Source organism: Mus caroli, unplaced genomic scaffold, assembly GCF_978045245.1.
Source record: "Mus caroli unplaced genomic scaffold, Mus_caroli_1 scaffold_15, whole genome shotgun sequence".
Classification (NCBI taxonomy): Eukaryota; Metazoa; Chordata; class Mammalia; order Rodentia; family Muridae; genus Mus; species Mus caroli.
Genome location: NW_028227270.1, coordinates 113,879,416 through 113,900,697, shown reverse-complemented (window position 1 = coordinate 113,900,697; position 21,282 = coordinate 113,879,416).

Here is a 21,282-nt window from a genome sequence, read left to right as displayed (position 1 = left end):
AGTCCTCTGAGCAGATCTACCATGCTGTTCCTCAGATCAGCTGTGATGGCATGCATAACAGGCACTCCTGACCACACCACAGATGTTTATCCCCCAACTTTCCCAACTAGCAGCCTTCGTGAAATCAAAGAGAACTTGATCAGTTAGGCTTTGTCTGAAGAAACTGAAGCAGCTGGGTTGATCTCCACAGACCACTAAAATCCTCTCCATATCAAAGGAAGGCACTTCTGCCTTCTTGCTTCATTGGAGATGTTTCCCTCGGAACTCATCTCCGTTGTCTGGTGCCAGAAGCCTAGCCTTCAGCCTGTCTCTGCATCAGCATGATTTATTGAGCTTAGTCATCTCCAGGTTCTGATTTCAAATGAGTGATGAACATTCAGTGTTCACTGCAGGGGTACTCCTTGACCCAATTCCAGTAATTTAGGAAACAGGGAACCCCACAGAAAGGATCAGGGATGGAAGAAAGGTGAGTGGCATCCTCAGAGCACACAGTGCATGTATTGATTATTCTCACCATCTCATATCAGTACCACCTTAGTTCAGGTTTGTATTACTATGAAGTGATACTGCAACCAAGGTAGCGCTTATAAAGGAACACATTTAACTGGCCGCTTGCTTGTCATGTCAGAGGCTTAGCCTGTTATCATTGTGGTGAGCAGCATGGAGACACAGAGGGAGACAAGATGCTGGCAACATAGCTGGGAGCTTTACATCGTAGTCCTTAAGCAGAAGGCAGAAAGAGAGAGGCACTGGGACTGACCTGGGCCTTTGAAACCTCAAAGCTCACCCCCAGTGACACTCCTCCTCCAACAAGGACACACCTGCTCCAACAACGCACCTCCTAATCCTTCCAGTTAGTTCATGAACTGGGGACTAAATGTGCAAATATACGAGCCAATGGGGGCTGTTCTCATTATTACCACCACAGTTACATTTGTTGTTCCCAAAATAATTACAATAGCAATATCAGAAATCATAGCTGACAAAGCTTTATATACTATCACATGAAATTATATAACTAATTATAATGCAAATAGTAATTAGAAAAGTTTTCAAAATATTTGTGAGAATTACTAAAATGTAAGAGACAAGACATGCTTGGGTATTGGACACTGATTGTCTTAGTCAGAGTTTCTAGTCCTGCATGAGACATCATGACCAAGAAGCAAGCCTTCACTTCCATATTGCTGTTCACCACCAAAGGAATTCAGGACAGGAACTCACACAGGTCAGGAAGTTGAAGGCAGGATCTGATGCAGAGGCCATGGATTGGTGCTTACTGGCTTGCTTTCCCTGGATTGCTCAGCTTGCTTTCTTATAAAACCCAGAACTATCAGCCCAGGGATGGCAGCACTCACATGGGCCCTCTCACCCTGATCACTACTTAAGAAAATGCCTTACACTTGGATCTCATGGAGGGATTTTCTCAAGGGTGACTCCTTTCTCTGTGATAACTCCAGCTTGTGTCAAGTTGACATAAAACTAGCCAGTACACTGATAAAAGTTCCTCAATGCTCAAATCAAAGTTGCTACAAACCTACAATTTATTTTTTATAAAATAAAGTGATGGACTAAGGGATGGTTCAATATCAGGTAAGAGAACACTTGTTATATGAGCTCAAATCCCCAGGACCTACACAAGGAAAAATACACTGACTTGTCACCCCAGTGCTATGGGAGTCAGACAGAAGATGGCTGGGGCTTGCTGGCTACCCATATGTATATATACATGCATCTGACATCTATCACTGGCCTTCACACATGCATGCATGGGCTCACACACACACATGAATTTACAGCCTATAACCTCTCACACACTCTCATACATGTGATTCAAACAAGCAATATGTCAGAGCATAATTCAAATTCAACCAAACAGGATTTGTCTGTGCTTAACCCATCTCCATATTTCTCATCGTCTGAGAAAAATATAGATGTGTTTTCAGATTATAAAATATCTATTCAACAGAATAAAATGGGGAAACTGCAAGAGATTAAGGAAAGCAAAGGTCGCTTGCAATGTTGCCAACCAGAGACAGGTCACCATCATTTTTTCCTGTGAGTGCTTTCTTATTTCTTTTTCATCTATAACATGAATTAAGACATGTCTTCTTTTAACATGATGTGACATGAATTTTCGCTCTCACAACTGATTCTGTGTATCTGTGCATACCACACCTATGAATTCCCATAAACAGGGACTGAAAATTGTGGGTGCAAAGTGCAAATTCACTGAGCATGGACACTTTTCATGTGACTATTCCCTAACAATGTGGATCACCAACTATTTACCTAGCGTTTACATTGTATAAGATGTTATAAATAACACAAAGGTGATTTAGAGTACACAGGAGGATGTGTGGGTATATGCAAATCTGCCACCAGCTTACATAAAGGACGTTTGCATCCTCATTTGCTGGTGTCCTTGGATCCTCTGGCACTAATGCTTTGTGGATTCAGGGGGTCAAGAATAGTTTGCTTTTCAAATATGTCACTGGAATCGCATCCATTGAGTGTGCTGTTTCAGACGGAGAGCCTATGAGAAGGAGTGGCAACTGTCATCAGCTCCCAGCTTTTACAGAGTGGTTACCGTACATTCACACTGTAATAGCACCTGCCTAATGATAATCCTGATCTGCAAGTGCTCGCTTGTTCCCTGTCAAAGAGAAGGAGCCTGAAACTGAAGCTCAGGCATGGCTGCAGTTCCAATGGTTCAATATGTGGATATTGATACTGTTTGATGTAACATTAATGATAATGCCCTGCACAACTGCTTCCTTTAAGCCCTGTTCCTGGACTCTCATAGTCTCTCAATGACCTGATGCCACTCTAGCAAAGATGGGCCTTATATGTGCCTAGGTCCCTATATGTACTCCACACTCAAGGTGGCTCTGAAGTCTAATCTGGGTTGGAGGCTTGCTTTAGCATTTGTTCATTGTACTACAGACCAATTAATTACCTTGCCCATCCAAACCTCTGTCTCTCTAAGAGACCAAACAGAAGCATCGATGTATCTACCTCATAACATAGGTATGAGATTTCAACTAATGTGTCTGCACATAATTTTATATACAAAATATCACTTGGCCTTATCTCTCTTGGTGCTGTTGTATGTGGGATGTATGTACACATGAAATATTTAAAGCATAAAATACGAAGAATGTTTAATGCATATCATATATTAAATTTATTATTTTATATGTTTTATTTGCTTACATTTAAAACTCTTGGGATCCAAATAATCATTATGGTGTGCATTTTTATATAGTCCCAGTCTCTTCCCTATATGTTTTCTCTTTCATGTACCTCTTCCCCTGGTCAGAGAGCTATAGATTTTTTTTTTTTTTTTTTTTGTCTAATTGGTCAGGAAATGAACGGCACGGTAGGATCCCAGAGAGTTGAAACAGGCATATTCCTAGCTCTTCAGTTTCAAAAGCTGAGGTGCTAGCAAAAAAAAAAATAATAATAAAGTAAAAATAAAGTCCACTTGGGAGGATATTTTTATCTGAGAGAGCCAGTGTTTTCCCTCTTACTGCCAGACTCAATCTGTTTTCCTAAATGGGAGAAAATGATGAAAGGAAGCCAACCAAAGAATAAGGAGGCTTATTTGCTCAGGGTCCTGAGAAGGGAGATTGGTTTTGTTTCCCACTATTGCTGGTGAATGTGAGAATGTCAGAGTAGACAGAGAACCAGGTAGTGTTCATATGGAATGGGTCCCCAACACACATACAGCAGAGGACTTCCAGGTCTGGGTTTAGTCAGAGAAGATGCACCTAACCCTCAAGAGACTGGAGGCCCCAGGGAGTTTAGAGGTCTTGTGGGGTCTGGGGATTGGGGAGACAACAAAGAAAAGACAAGACAAAGAAGATCAGAGCATGGGTTAGGAGTAAGCCCTTCACAAAGGTGACTCACTCTGAAAGAGAATATAGTTCTGCCGACAGGAGACACAGAGCTGTATGAGAACTGGCTGAAATAATCCTTCTCCTCTTAGGTAGAACCTATTAGAATAGGATCCTATCAGAATAGGATCCAGGATAAGGTTGGCTTTACATATAAAATAATGCAACAGGCTTATTGACATGAGTAGCCAAATATAACTTTTAAATTCTTTTAAAAATGTGTGTGTGTCTGTCCATCTGTCTGTGTGTCTGTCTGTGTATATGTGTGTCTGTGCAGGGGTATGTACACAGGTGTATGGTGCCCATAGAAGCCAGAAGAAATCCCCTGAAATTGGAAGTAAAGGCAATTGTGAGCCATATGATGCAAGTGTTGAGAATCGTACTTAGTTCTTCTCAAAGAGTAAAAGGCTTTCATAATCTACCCCCCTCCCCAAATACAGCGTTAAACTAGGCTTGTTTTCTCTTCGCATGGAGGAACTCCTTGTGGTTAGGTGGTCATATCTGATGAAGATGGAAAAAGGACCAGACAGAGAATCCCACAAAGGTCTCTGGATCCTTTCTATCAGGTAATGTGATATACGCTGCATATATCATTTCTCTGGACTCTTTGTTGACGCCTTCTTAACAAAGGAGAACAGTTTTGGAATTTGCTTTTAAGCAATCTCACTGGGGGGAGAGATAGGAAAGAAAGAATGAGATGAGCAGAGAAGAAACAGTATCAGCCATGATGTGAGAGTTTTGAAGTTTGCCTGCCAAGTAAGTGGGGGAAGTGTTTATAATTCTGCCTACTTTTGCATATGTCTGAAATTTTCCATACAAAAACTGCATGTGAGGTTTTTAAAAAAAAAAAATCCACATCTGCCTCTGGAATAGTTCCAGTAACTCCCACCCCTGTGATAAAAAACACATCCCATCTGTCCCCCTAGTGACTTGTCAGAGCAAATTTTAGATTACTATATTCTGCTTAAATACTAGACCTAGTCAGGACACTGAAATGGCCAAAGAGTGCACCTGGAATAATTAGGAAAATATGTTTTTTGTTCATGTGTGCAAGATTGTTCAAGAACTTACAAATCAAGCAGAAATGTGTGAATAATTCTTCTGACCTAAATTAATTGTGATTATCCCAAGTCTGTGTTATTTTTATGTGTAAGCCTTTGGAAATTAAAGATATTTATAAACCCATCAAAAAATGCACTCTGTTGGACCAATAAAAGCAAGAGTAGAACCAAACTTAATGGAATGGGACAGAGTGGACCTCCATATTCCCATAGCATGAGTCAGGTATATGTTCATAGAGGAATGATGTCTTAGTTACTCATCAGACTGCCCTAAGATGAGCTTCCATTATGCATGGGACAGTCATTACGGAAACAGAGCCCCTGAGGCACCTGGGGAGGGCCTGGAAGAGTCAGCTGAGTCATACTTCCTTCCAAATGTCAGATGCATGTTTGATCAAGAAAGTCTGCTCCAGGAGTGTAGCATATCTGAAAGGCTCCACACAGCAGCCAATGGAAACAGATACAGAGACCTACAGCCAAATGTTAGATGGAACTCTGGGAGTCTTACAGAAGAGTTGGGGGAAGGACTGAAGGAGCTGAAGAGGACAGGGCTTCTACAGAAAGACCAACAGAGTCTACTAATCTGGACCCTAGGGGGCTCCCAGAGACTGAACCACCAACCAAAGAGTGAGCATAAGCTGGACCTAAGCCTCTTGCACATATGTAGCAGAAGTGAAGCCTAGTGTTTATCTGGGTCCCTCAACAACTGAAGCAGGGGCTGGCCCTGAATCTGTTGTCTGCCTATGGATTCAGCTCCTCTAGCTGGGCCACTTCATCTGGCTTCAGTGGGAGAGGATGTATCTAGTCCTGCAGTGACTTGATGTTCTGGAAGGGGGTACCGAGAGAGAGCTCCCCATTCTCAAATAAAAAGAGAATGGGAAATGAGAGGAGTATCTGTGTGAGTGGGTACTAGGAGGAAAGGGGGGCTGATATTGGAATGTAAAGTGAATATATAAGTTCTGCTCGGAGATCCTTGAAACTACAGGGCAATATATATATATAAACATAGAGTCAGTGCCATTGGTTTTTTTCCCCCACTATGAAAAGAAAACTATATGATAAATCAACAAGTCAAACTAGAAGGAAAAAATGTGATGTTAATCAATGACATTTCTAAATGAAGAGAAAGGAGAAGACACATTTTAATGAAGGACCATCTACCTCTGATTTGTTCATTCCCCTGTCTTATATTCTATCAGTGATTTGGGTATCCATACATTCATTATTGTTCATTTAGCTTTGGTCTTTTTCTAGATGAATGTAAGGATTATACCAACATATGGACTTAGAACAGTAGTCCCCCAAAAACAAATAATAAGTGCTGGAGAGAATGAGAGAAAGTCCGCCCACCATGGAAATCACTGAACATCCCCTCAAAAAATAAATGTGAGTCTACAGTGTGCTTTTTGACAGTTGTGAGAAAGGACAATAAAGGGGAGGTGGCTTGACATAAGCTTCAAAGTCCTAAATCATAATAACTGTTCTTTGATGTGATATGACATCAAACAGTAATAAATGTTGACCCTCTCTTTCTTAGTAAGTCTGTATGGATTTATATACACATATACCACTGCATACAATCAGAAGTACTGGGTCCTGCTCTGTGAAATGGATACAGCCAAAGGATCAAGTACCACACTACCATCAACACCATGTTTGTGTCCAGCACCAGCAGCCACACTATCACTAACACCATCAAACACACCCTAGAAACATTTTTATCAAAAGCAAAACCATCACCTTATTTTGATCACCGACATCACCAACACAGCCCACCATCACCAATGAAGCCAGAAACATTACAAACTTTTCACTATCCATTGATTGGGATATTCGACCATGACAGATTTGCCTTGTCAAATATTCTTGTCTTAACTTGTTCACCAAGATGGAAATTGTCTACCATTCATATCTGAACTTGTCAACCAGGATTTCAGTTACCAATGTACATGTCTCTTTCTTCCAAGTACAATGTCCATTCCCAGGGAGATCTTGGGAAATTAAATTTTACTTGACCACTATGCAAAACGGAAGTCTTACTCCAAATAGTTTGTCTCTCTTATGTTGGGGTCTATCCCAGGGGCAACTTATACTACAAAATCTTATACATAGGCACAGGAAGTGGTGTTGGTGGTTAGTTTGGGACCAAGCTTATTGTGGGTAACTATCCAAAACAGTTCTACTGACTTCTATGGTGAATGGTTTCCATGGACACAAAACATAACAAAATATGCAATCAAACTTGGCATTAGAAAGTTTCCTAGTGATAGCAGAAACATAGGAGAATGTTTCCCTAAAATGGCAGGCTATCCAGGTAACAGTTATCTAAGCCTTAACATTTTACCTAGGCCTTAACATTCCATTTAGATGTTAATAGTTTACCTAGGTCCCAACGGCAGCAGAAGCAGCAGCAGCACCACAAAAGTCACTATTACCATTATGAAACCCATCATAAACCATGGGTTCTCAAGCCAGTTGAGGGACAGTAGAGTTCTGCCCATATTCTGGACAATGCTCAGAGAGCATGGCAGGAGTGGGCTGCTCTGTACCCAAATCCTTCTTGGACCTACTCAACTCCATAGAGACAAAAGCCACATCATGATAAATAAAGCCAATTAGGCTTCTGTTTCTCCACCAGAGAGCCAACAGTCTGCTAATCTAGCTGGTAAGGCTGGAAGCTTCCTCCAGGCCTCTGCTGCAATGCTCCCTCCCTTGTCCTTACCCCTCTCCTCCCCACTGATGCAAGCTAGATAATCTAACCCCTCTATGTCAATAAATGAGCTGTACTCTAACACAGTCTCCCTGGTCATTTATACCCACCTTACTCACCACCACCCAAGACCATGATCCCCACCTTCTCCACATCCCAAGACCACCAGTGCATACAAGTCAATATCCCAATCAATGGATAGTGAAAAGTTTGTAATGTTTCTGGCTTCATTGGTGATGGTGGGCTGTGTTGGTGATGTCGGTGATCAAAATAAGGTGATGGTTTTGCTTTTGATAAAAATGTTTCTAGGGTGTGTTTGATGGTGTTAGTGATAGTGTGGCTGCTGGTGCTGGACACAAACATGGTGTTGATGGTAGTGTGGTACTTGATCCTTTGGCTGTATCCATTTCACAGAGCAGGACCCAGTACTTCTGATTGTATGCAGTGGTGGTTGCTGCAAGCACCATCAGCAACACCATTTACTGACATCCTTTTTGTCATGTAGGGCATGAACTAAGCATATCATAGCTTCTTGTATTACGATGAAAATAGCATTTCCTAATTTGCTCAGCATCATATGCAAAGATAGCAGTGAAAGAGCATGAGTGTCAGTATGTTATAGTGTTATGATTTGGATGAAATGTCCTTCATGGGCTCATATTCTTGAACACACTGCCTGGGCTGGTGCTGCTGCTTTGGGAGGCTGTGGAAACGTCAGGGAGTGCATCCTAGCTAGAGGAAGACTTCTCGGGTATATTAATCTTAGCAACTTCCTGTTATGTTTCCTCTGCTTCCTGTTCCAGCTACTGCATGAGTAACTCTGCCACATGCTCTTGCTGTCACAGCGGTGCTCTGCCATGCCTTCCCTAAGATGATGGAGTCACCTCTAAAGCGATGAGCCAAGGTAAATTCTTCCTCACTTAAGCTGCCCATGCTGACAATAAGAAAAGCGATTAGGAAATCACTGCTTTATGTAAAGCTCCAGCAATGTCTCAAGCAGCAGGAATCAGGAGGAGAGATGAAAATGAGAGGCCAACTTGGAAAAGAGGGGACCAAATTTGAGGGGACAACAGAAAGACAGGGTGAGAGCCCATACAACTAAAGCTGACCCCTGAGTGACCTGTTCATATTATTATTGAATAACACTCATTTATCCAAATCTTGGTTTGCTTGGTGGAGAGTAGGGAATACAGACAAGACCTAAACAGAGAAAGCATGTGTTTGTCAGAGGCTAAGGCACAGAGAAAGGATTCATTTATGGAAAAAAATCTGGAAAGTTACAGAGTGGGCTTCTAGAATGCCCTCCTATTCTCAGCAAGCCACACAAGATTATGAATTCTAAGAGGATTTAAAGGCAAAAAAGCATAAGGAAAAAACCATTGCTTGGTAAGTTCAGGTTGACAAAATCTAGAGTCACCTAGGAGACAAGCATAAAATACCTGATTCTTCCTCTTAGCCCATGTTCCCAGAAATGAAACTCAGACTCAAAATATATGTACAAATACCTTGGCCATATTGCTAGGCTTTCCTCTGATTGGATCATAACTTAAATGATACCATTTATTCTGATCTACATCTGCAATGTGGTTGATTACCTGTACTGAGGTACCATGAGTCTTTCTCATCACATCTTTCCATGCAGATCTCCTGCCTGGCTCTATCCCAGAAATCTTTCTGCCTCCAGGATGTCCTACCTTCTATTTTACCCTTTCTGATAGGCCAGAGGGCTTATTAATTGACAGGTGATGCGTCCATACAATATACAGATATTCTCTCTACAGACATGCCTCTGGGCCTATCTCTGACAAACTTTACAGATTGTGTTGAGGTAAGAAAGCCTACCATAAATAGGGGTAGCTCTATGCCATGGGATGGGTCTAAATAATGAGTCTAACCGCACCTCTTCCCAACGTACTACAATGAGACCAGTCAGCTCATCTTCTCACAGTGATGCACTGTATCACTCAAACTGTGAACTAAAAGGAAGCTCTTTCTCTCTTTCAGTTGCTTCTTGACTGGTACTTGCTCACAACGATGGGAACTGTAACGAATACAATGTCAACAAAAGAATGCATTCATAAAATAATAGCAGTTAACACTGGAATAAAAGGATCTCCAACCCATCAGCCTATCAGGTTTGGAGAGACTACTACATAACTGGATCAATTGAACGTAGGCACTCAAAATCAAAATAAAATGAAAAAATTACACTCCGTGGCTCTGTAAACAATCGAATTGCTGCTGCTAAGTAATGATGACAAACACTAACACCCTTGAGAATTCATAGGTAATAAACACATGCGAAATGACAGGAAAAGACAAGTGATCAGAAGACATCTTTCTGAAGAATATAGGAAGGGGAAAATTAATGGAAAAAAGTAAAACGCACAAAAAAGTACAGGCAAGCATGTTAGTGTATGCATCGTCCTGAGTGCGCAGTGCATCGCTCTGAGTGAACTTCTTAGCGGATATTTTCAAAGGAATAAAAAGTTGTGCCCATGTACAAGGCTGTTACATGAGGAGGTGAGAAGAGAAGATCCAGGAAGAAAATAGCCATCTACCTCATATGCAAAGCTACATAGTAGGTCAGCCACTAGGGCGCGGCGCACAGTGATTCGGGGTTTGGTTTGAGGGTTTTACTTTTCTGTCCAGATAGGAGAGGGAGCCCATATATCTAGAGCATCTGTAATTTATCAGAAACTCGTCCGTGAAATAGAGACCTAAGAGCAATTAATTGGTGAGTATTTAATTGATGGGGGGCGGGAAACGAACCCAGAAAAGGCATGAGAAAGATAATCTGGCTGAAGCCAGTCTACAAGGACCTGTCACCATCTCACACTTGAGCAGAAGGAAAACCATGTGGCCTGCTATAGAGACCCCTGTTCTGATTTTACAAGCTCCTTCCTAGCCACGCTCTATTACAAGTTCAGCTTGCAGAGCAAACCTCACGCACACAATGGGGCAAGTCCATTTTTCAATCTGGTCTCTGAAGAGTAGGGTTTATTTAAGTTGTTAGCAATGTGTGACTTTGTTTAAGGCAAAATGTCAAACGCGATTACAGTAGCACCAAGACTGACCTACTTTAAAGCTGGTTTGATTTAAGAATGTCTATTTCCCTCCTGAACTCTTAGTATCTTAGCAAGACATGTTAAAATAATAAACAATTCTGAAACAACACTTAAAAAGTGAAAAGAAAACCCATAATTTTGGCTCAGCTTTCTAGATGGGGGATTTACCTCAGCAATGACAACATCTGTGGGCTAAGAACAAGGGCAAAAATAAATGTGAAGAATTGCAAGGATTGCCAAAAGCTCAGAGCTAAAATTATTAAAGGAAAAATATGCTTGCCAAATATAAGATGTCTGGCCTGCTCACCAACTTCAAACTGTTCAACAGTGACCCAACACTGAGTTATTTAAGGGTCAGCAATAACAGTTTGTGTTCATCACCTTACCTGAGCATCCTGAATGAATATGCAATCTTCATCTTCACCAAGGAAGCAGTGGAAAAGAGAGTTCTTCCCTCAGCGTAGGATGCTTACATCTTTGGCAGGGGACTGTGGGTCATGGGAGCAGTAGTCCTGGTACCCACCCCTACCAGATAGAGCGGAGAAATGATGGAAACCCCACCCCAATAAGGCAATCTGTATATAAAGCTGGTGGCTCTGACAGCATAGACCTACCTTCTCCACTTTATTTCCCCCTCCCCAGAGGCAAAGTTTCTGCAACTCTCTTTGCAATGTTTTCATTTTTATTAATTATTTTATTTATTTACACTCCAAATATTAACTCCCCCCTTCCTGGCCCCCCTCCACGAGTTCTTCACCCCATTCCCCCACCCTTTTGCTTCTAAGAGGGTGCTTCCCCAATCACCACCCACTCCCACCTCACCATGCTGCCATCCCCTTTCCCTAAGGCATTAAGTTTCTACAGGATTAAGTGCATCCTTTCTCACTGAGGCCAGACACAGACCAGCCCATGTATGCTCTTTGGTTGATAGCTTAGTCTCTGGGCGATCTGAGGGGTCCAGGTTAGTTGATACTGTTGTTCTTCCTATGCGTTTACGATGACCTAATTCTTTACTTATACTCCCTAGAGTTGAATAGCTGGGTCATGTGGTATCTCTAGGTTTAATTTTGTATCACGTTTATTAACTGGCTGCTGGGAGAGAGAGAGAGAGAGACAGAGACAGAGACAGAGACAGAGACAGAGACAGAGAGACAGAGAGAATACACCACAGCAGAAGGTCAGAAGATGAATTCTAGACATCACAATCAGGCATGGTGGCAAGTGCTTTTCCCGATTAAGCCACCAGGGAGGCCCTCTAGTTCTATATGGAGTTTTCTGAGAAGCCTTTTTCATAGTGGTGACACCAGTTTACAATCCCAGCACAGGTACACCTTTCCCCACATCCGCACCAGCATTTTTAACCCTCTGTTTTGCTTTGGGGGTTGTGTGTTTGATTGATTGTTCCTGTTGATGGCAATTCTGTCTGCCTTCCCATTCTCTTTAACCCATCCCACATCTTCATAAAATATCCACTTTGTGCCTGTGCTGAGTGCTGAAGCTGTTGGGTTACTCACCTAACATTTGCTTCATTTCTGGCCCACATGTAAGGACATACATTCAACAACAAGCTCAAAGACTTTCCAGCAGCTTGGGCAGGGCTGGCTGAGAGACTAAAAAATTCTCCACTATGGTACACATTTCCATCTGTCCTAACCTTTCGTTCTCCACAAGCCGTGCTGGTCTGCATGGCTGTGCCATGTAAGCTCTGTGTGAACCCTCCTCCTTAAAATACCCATCTCTGCTCTTCTGCATACTTAAAATGATTTAGTTGAGATTCCTAAAGGAACAGAACAACAAGTGTCTCCTGAGAAAAGGTCAAAAATCTGGTATTTGGTCCACGACAGTGGATGTCTCCACAGCCCCAATCTGGTATTGGATCCCTGGATGATTTCTAGAGAGATGCTGGTCTATATTGGAAACCTGAAGGAGATGGTACCAATCGCAGGGAAGGAATGCCTCAGCAACAGGATGGATGAACTTGCCAGTTAGAGTGGGGGCAAGCAGACAAAATGAAAAAAATCTTCCTTATTTCATCTTCTTTTATGTGGGCTGTTATCAAGAGGATCAGCCTAGCTTTAGCATAGATCTTCCCACCTCAAGTAATTCAGTCAAGGAAATTCTTCATGGGCATTACCTGATGCTTGGGTTTTAGTTGGTTCCAGGTATAGCCAAGTTGACAACCACGATTAAACATCACATTATGCTGACTGCAAATACCTTACTCAGGCTGTCTGCCTGCTGCCAGGGATCTAAAGTCCATGTAGTACAAACTCAAATATTGTTCAGCATGGTGGAGCACAACTTTACTCCCAGCATGTAGAAGGCAGGTGAATGTCTGTGTGTTCAAGGGCACCCTCATCTACAGAGTGAATTACAGAAGAGCCAGGACTATGTGCAGCGACCCTGTTTCAGAAAACCACACCACAAAATCTCCCAAAAATACTACATCACTCCTTGCTTTTTTTTTTTTTTTTTTTTTTTGAGACAGGGTTTCTCTGTGTAGCCTTGGCTGTCCTGGAACTCACTTTGTAGACCAGGCTAGCCTCAAACTCAGAAATCCGACTGCCTCTGCCTCCCAAGTGCTGGGATTAAAGGCGTGCACTACCACGCCCGGCATCACTCTTTGCTTTTCTTGCTCCTCATGGTTATACTGTTATGTCAGTATTTCAACCAATAGATGCCTCAACAAAATAGATGATTAAATATGGTGTTCTATATCAATACAATAGCTGGTAAAATTCTAACCCAGTTGAATGACTTCAGTCCCTAGGTACTTAACAGAAACGAAAGTGATATACCTGGTGTCACCATGCTCTGATGAGGAGGATTTGTAAGTCCTATAAAAGACAATTTTGAGAGAATAATATCTCTGAGGCTGTGATCCGTTGTACACTAGCAGTAATAACTAACGCAAACAAGAAGTCCCAGAGGATACCAACTTGCAAATCTGTGCTCTTCTTGCAGCTGGCAAACATGAGCTTGGGCACCGCAGTATAATTTGCTAATCAATAGAACTGAAAATAGGAAGTGGTTGTGGTCACAGTGCACATAAATGCTCAAAAATGTCACAATAAAACCCATTTGTTTGTATGATAAATACACAACAAACGTAGGGGGTTAGCGAGACAGCTCAGTCAGTAAACAGCTTGCCATGCAGGTATAAGGATCTGAGTTCAATCTCTAGCACCCACTTTTTGAAAAAGAAAATTCAAGCATATGCTAGTAATCCCAGTACTGGGGAGACACAGGCATGAGGATCTCTAAGGTTTGTCAAATTGTTGAGTCCAGGGAAAAAGTTTAAGACACCATCTCAGAACTCAAGTGAGGCTAGAGCCATGGCTCCGTGGTCAAGAGCACTGATGACTCTCCTAGAAAAGCCAAGTTTGATTTCAAGCATCCACCTGAGAGCATTCCATCATCCACAATTCCAGGGCCAGGAGCTCTGAGGTCCTCCTGTGCTCTCTCAGGACACTGCAGACACGTGGTATGCAGACATGCATGCAGGCGCAACACCCAAATACATGCAAACTAACAAAAAATAAGTAAAAGTGAATGTAAAAATAATAAAAATTGAAGTGGAGAACTAGTTAGGAAGCCAGGGAAGGGTAACCTCAGACCTCCACTGTATAAGCACATATGTGCACACACATGTACTTACATACACAAACACATACAGAGTTAGAGTGGAAGTGATTGTGTAGGCAGATCTGTTGCAGTCACTGGGTTCACCCATTGTCCTTTCCCATGGTTACAACTGGGGGTTCATGGGTTGAAAAGCTGAACAACAAAAAAAAAAGAGTGTGCACACTGGGAAAGAGTAACTGTGTTGGTTATTGCTATCCAGCCAAGCAAAGCTACCCTGTCTGACACAACAACTCTCTGTAAGGTGCTAGCTACAAATAATACATAAGAATTTGACCTTCACTTCCAATAAACTCAGTGCAGCCAGCTATGTGGGCACTTAACATTTTAGTACAGTTTCAGTGTATTAGTGTGGGTAATGGGGGGAACCTAAATACTTGCTAGCTACCAATTCAGTGCACAAAACATAAAAACCTTTTCCTTATATAACACTACTAATATTTGAGTGTCGGGGCATGTTCATGTGTGTACAGGTGTACATATTTGAGGAGAAAGGACCTCCCCTGGTGTTATTACTATCTATAATCTTTTGATTTCGACCCAGAGCTTAGAATGAGCAGCCTAGAATTCATCAAGTAGGTTAGGCTGGCGGGTCAGTGCACCCCAGTAATCCATCCATCTCTACCTCTCCAGCTGGTATAATAAGGATACACCACCATACACAACTTAGTTTTACATGGGTTCTAGAAATCAAATTCAGGTCCTTATGATTGCCAAGCAAACATAATACAAACTGAGCCATCTCCAAATCTTATAAACACGGTGTACTAGAATATGAATTCTTCCTTCCTTAGGCTGTTCTTTAAAAGCAGTTTTATAAACTGCTTCATCAGAAGCCCATACTGTGTCTGTGTCTGTGTCTGTGTCTGTGTCGCTGTCTGTGTCTGTGTCTGTGTCTGTGTCTGTGTCTGTGTCTGTGTCTGTGTCTGTGTCTGTGTCTAAGGCTGTGTCTGTGTGTGTCTGTGTCTGTGTCTGTGTCTGTGTCTGTGTCTGTGTCTGTGTCTGTGTCTGTGTCTGTGTCTGTGTCGCTGTCTGTGTCGCTGTCTGTGTCTGTGTCTGTGTCTGTGTCTGTGTCTGTGTCTGTGTCTCTGTCTGTGTCTGTGTCTGTGTCTGTGTCTGTGTCTCTGTCTCTGTCTCTGTCTCTGTCTCTGTCTCTGTCTGTGTCGCTGTCTGTGTCTTTGTCTCTGTCTGTGTCTGTGTCTGTCTCTCTGTCCCTCTGTCTCTCTGTCTCTCTCTCTCTCTGTCTCTCTCTCTCTCTCTCTGTCTCTCTCTCGTGTGTGTGTGTGTGTGTACATTATATTTTAGACCATTTTACTTTCAATAATTCAAGTGCTTAGACCGGTGGGTGCATCACCCGGCACAATGGCTTCCACCCAACCCAAGAACTTTTAAAAAGTCTCTGCCTTCTGTCTCCTGTGCCTCTCATTTTACTGCTGTGCATTTCAAGCTATTCTTTCTCCCAGTTCCTGTCCAGTTGTTCCATCTCTGCATCTCACATTTCTTACAGAATTACTTCTATATGCCTGCAAGAAACCCTCTTGTAAGCTGAAGTGAGCAGTCCTTCCTTGTGTATTATTAGGTTGTATTATTCCAGTGGGTACCAAAGCCTAGAATGTAAGCATTGAATCTCTGGAAGGGACCACGGAGGCTCATCTTCTTAGATCAGAAGATGCCAAGGAAGCATGGTCAAGAAGATAGAGTAGTCTGGGGAGATAAGTCAAGCAGTAACGGGTTTGCCTTGAAAGCTTGGTTCAGTTCCTGGAACCCATATAAATGGGCATGGTGGTGTGTGTTTGTCATTGCACTGCTAGGGAAACAAAGACAGAGCCCTGGAGCTTGCTAGTCATTCACACTATCCCAATATGCAATATCTAGGCTATTGGTTTGTTTGTTTGTTTGTTTGTTTGTTTGTTTATTTGTATATGAGTATACTGTAGTTGTCTTCAGACACACCAGAAGAGAGCATCAGATCACATTGCAGATGGGTGTGAGCCACCATATGGTTGCTGGGAATTGAACCCAAGACCTTTGGAAGAGCAGTCAGTGCTCTTAACCACTAAGCTATCTCTCCAACCCCAGTTCTAGACTATTGAGAGAGCCCATTCTCAAAATACAAGGTGTACAGCATTCTGAAACTCCCACATGTATGTACATGCATGAGTGTTCTCTCTCTCTCTCTCTCTCTCTCTCTCTCTCTCTCACTCAAAGAAAGAAGGGAAAGGAAAAGGAGAAAACAAGGAAGAGAAGGTTCATAAGCATCTCCCTGGAGCCAAGGCTCATTAATCTGGGATGACAGGCTGCTAATGGAATGCAGCTGTCTTTCTCTAACTTCTGCACTACATTTTCCTACTTTTCCACTTTCATCTCTTTCTTCAGGTACATCCCTAAGCCTTCCTGGTGATTTAAATATAAATATATCTCTTTATATGGACAGGCACTATGGATTCCATCTTCTCCTGTAGAAATGTTCAAGTCTTTAATAAACACCCCGAACATTCATTCCTGTGACTGACACTTGATAGGCATCTGAAGCAGTCCTCAGTTAAGAGACTGAATGAACCAGAATTAATTAGCCAAGTTCCTGGATGCTCCTTTTGCAAAGGTTTGCGGCTTCATGATTAACATTTCTTCTTAGCATTCGCATTTCATTTAATGTACCGTTATTAATGAAAGGCTGATTGAATGAGCCCTAATGTGATTGAATTCTGAATTAATTTATTTGAATAATTTATTGTTTTCATAATTCCAAGACAAGAGGATGAGTGGGATGGACTTCATGACCTCCCCCCCCCCCGCAATTCAAAATGATAAACCCATTTCACCTTCATTCCCACTTAAATCTCTGTGACAATTTGTTTGTTGACTACCATAATTTTCTTGGTGGTGACAGGTAGGTAAATTTTCTAGCTTTAGTCTGGGAAGTCTTGTTTTTTTCTAAGTCTGCAGACATATCCCTCTGTGTTGAGAAAGACAGTGCATACAATTCAATGAGCAGGTGAAGCTGTAATTCAGTACTGAGATGCTGTTCAAGGTGTGAAACTACCTAAGATTCCCACAGCTCAAAGTCTTCAACTGAATTATGTTTTCAATCTGACCACGCCAGCCCCCTGTATATTTCTTCTATGTAAACAGCATCAGGAGTGTAATATATGAATCCCCTCCTGTTTCCCACTACCATTCAATAAAACATCTGTTTTGGTTTTCATTTTAAACAGATGGAAGCCAAAGAAAACAGAATTAGAATAATAATCCTAGGTGAATTGAGTTCAATTATCATTTCCATAACATACTGTGCATTGAGAAAGATGTGAATATACGCTGAGTTCCATGAATTGAAGTTTGGCCACAGACAGCTGTTTTTGTTTATTCAGTCAAATACACTTCAGGTTGTAAACTGTACAGTTTGGTCATTTTTACATGAAAACAGTTCACTTAATTAAACTTAAAATATACATTACATCCTTGTGTGAGTCTGTGGTGGTTAATTTTCATTGTCAACTTGAGTGTATTCAGAATCATCGAGTAGACACACCTCTAGGAACAACTCCGAGTGTAGGTGGCCCCATCCCATTGGCTTGGGGTCCTACACTGAATAAAAAGGAGGAAATAAAGGAAGGACAGGCTTTCTCTCTGATTCCTGACTGTGGCTGCACTGTGACCACTGCTTCTGCTGCCACAGCCTGAACCAAGCCAGCCATCATGCTGGATGGACACCAGGCCCTTTCTGCCATGATAGATTACTTCAGCTAAGAATCTAAATAAACTCTATCCCTTAAGGTTTTTCCATCAGGAGTCTTGTCACAGCAATCTCAAAGACAAGTAGTATAGAGAAAATTTCCTTTGCCTAGTGAAAAAATTTTCACACTCAGAAGGCTGATGCAATTTCTCAAACATGCATATTTGAGATCTTGACCATAAAGCCTATATTAAGATACATGCAGGAACAACTAATAGATACATAATAAATGATTTAGACAAAGAGAGAGAGAGAATAGAGCTATCCCACCTTGAACTAACCTCATCTCACCTGATGCATGGCTGGATGAATGGCTAAATGAGTAGACAAATGTGAAAAGTAGATAGATAGATAGATAGATAGATAGATAGATAGATAGATAGATAGATAGATAGATAGATAGATGATTAACAGAAAGATTTTATGTAGATGATAAAAAATGTATTGTAAGTTGATTGATTAATCTTTAGCAAATACTGTCTCAAATTTACATGCACAACATGTTCAGAGTCACAGAACTCTGTACAACAAACCCACAGGCACATAGACAAATAAAGCCAAACAACAGTGAATGACATTTGAAAAAAACTCATAAAGGCCTAAAGAAGCTAGAAAGTGAATGCTTCCTGGCAGTGAGATTCTGCTAAACTCCAGCTGTCTATCACACTACAATCAAATGCCTTGGTAAATTTTCTGATGTCCTCATTTTTTTTGATTATACTAAGAAGAGAAAGTGAGACCAGGCATGGCAGCATACACCTTTTAAACCCAGCCCTTTGAAGGCAGAGACAAGCAGAATTCTGAGTTTGAGGCCAGCCTCCTCTATAGAGTAAAGAATGAGCTTCAGGATAGCTTGGGCTACACAGAGAAACCCTATCGAAGAAGGAGAAGAAGAAGAAGAAGAAGAAGAAGAAGAAGAAGAAGAAGAAGAAGAAGAAGAAGAAGAAGAAGAAGAAGAAGAAGAAGAAGAGGAGGAGGAAGAGGAGGAGGAGGAGGAGGAGGAGGAGGAGGAGACAGTGATAACTCTTTCTTATCTTGAAAGTTACTTTTTTATGAGCCATCTGCAAAGCTACTCAGAACCACAAACTGACAGCAAGTACTTTTGCTGAAGACAATACTTACACAACTCATTCACCATGGAGAAGTTGAGCTGGTACCTACGCAGAGCCTTCATCCCCTGCAGGCTAGTGTTCTTCGCACCATAAGATACTCTGCCTGCTATCAAAGGAGAAACATAAACACCAACACAGCTAAAAACCTTCAATCCACAATGGGGTTCTGCCTGCAAGAGTTGCTAGTGCAATGGTGGCACAATGCTCACTGGAGTAAGCAATCAATATCTGATTTGACTGAAGGTCCACTACAGGAAATGGAACCTATACCTGGCACTACTTGAGTGATCAAGAATCTGAGACTAGAGAGACCAGAAACCTTGGGGAAATCTAAATGCTGCTACTATTGAAAAACTAGAGCAATAAAATGACTACTTACGAAATTGTACTATGCTCATACAACAGTACCTTGCTCAGCAAGTACTCATCAGTACCATCATCAGAGAAGTCTCCTCCTGCATCATGGGAAACAGATACAGATGCAGCCAGACAATATGCAGAGAGTCAAAGAAACTGAAACACTTGACTCTAAATAGGATGTCTCCATCAATGTTCCCACACCTAAAGTCTCAGGGAACCCTGCAAGAGTGAGGTGGAAAATGTGTGAAGAGCCAAAGAGGGTGGAGGACACCAAGGAAACAAGGCCTTTCTAACACAACAGTACCAAAACACATAGGAATATATGAATTCACAGAGACTGAGACAGCATGCACAGGGACTGCATGGGTCTGCACCAGATGGGGTCCCAGAGCTGAGAGGAAAAAAGGACACATACCCACATGCCTAAACCAGAAGCTCTTTCTAGGTGACAAACATTTCATTTGGAAATGAAAATTTTAATTTTCTCCAAGAGAGACTCACTGCTCTTAAAAGCAAACTACTCTTAAAGTTAGGATGCATTCCCAGCAGTGCATGTACAATAGAAAACAAACTCTATGTCATCTTGGGATGTTCCTTGTCTCATACGGTTATGGTAGGGCTCTTTCTTTTCTTTTTTTAAAATTTTATCCTTGTATTTACTTTTATTTTCTCTTCTTTTACCCCACAGATTCTCTGTGTATATATTATAGCTTCCAGTTTCTGTTTTTATAGGACTCCTGGGTGTGTAAATAAGTCTTTTCATATGTATATGAAGCATATAAATATATGTGTTTCATGTGCCTTTTCTTGGGCTTGTTTCCTTCCATTCATTTGTTTTGTCTTACTCCAATGTATTTGGGTTTGTTTTATTTTATTAACTTTTACTTTATATTATATAATTATTATCTCTTAGAAACCCATTTGTCTTCTAATGAGAGACAGGAAGGGGGTGGATCTGGACAGGCAGGGGAGGAACTAGGAGGAGTAAAGAGAAGAGAAACAGTAATCAGGATATACTATATGAAAATAATATATTTTCAAGAGAGAGAGAGGGAGGGAGGGAGGGAGGAAGGAAGGTCTCCTCACCTGTGGATAGACAGCACAGCAGTTCTCTGTGGAAGGGGATGTGATAGCAGGTTCACATCATAAGGCTCTCATCTTGTGACTACACAGGCTTCAGGAACACTACAGCTTTAATTCTGTTGGTATCCATGGTTTGTCTGTTTATGAGATTTTAATATAGTTATAATTCTCTTCTCCCTTCTCTCTCTCCCTGCCTATACCCCTCCTTGCTCTCTTTCAACTATGTGTTTCTTAATTGTATTTTACATTAGTATACAGTCATCACCACCATCCATCCACAGACCTTTCATACTCTAAGATTTAAACTGTGGACACACCAAACAATATCCCCACCACATTCTCCCCACAGTCCCGGGCAACCCAACCGCTATTGTACTCTGTGTTGCCAAAAGGTAACAGGTAAAAACTATACTTTCTCATCCTTTCTAAAATTATCCCCAGAGAATAAGAACAAAGGCCAGAAAGCACACTTGATCAGTTTAAATTCAAATAATGCCCCTGGATGATGCGCTCTCTAAAATGCCGTGTGTATTTTGTGTGGATATTTGAAAAGAAATAAAATTAAGCAAATGAATGTCACATAAATACACAGATGTAGACACAGACATCCT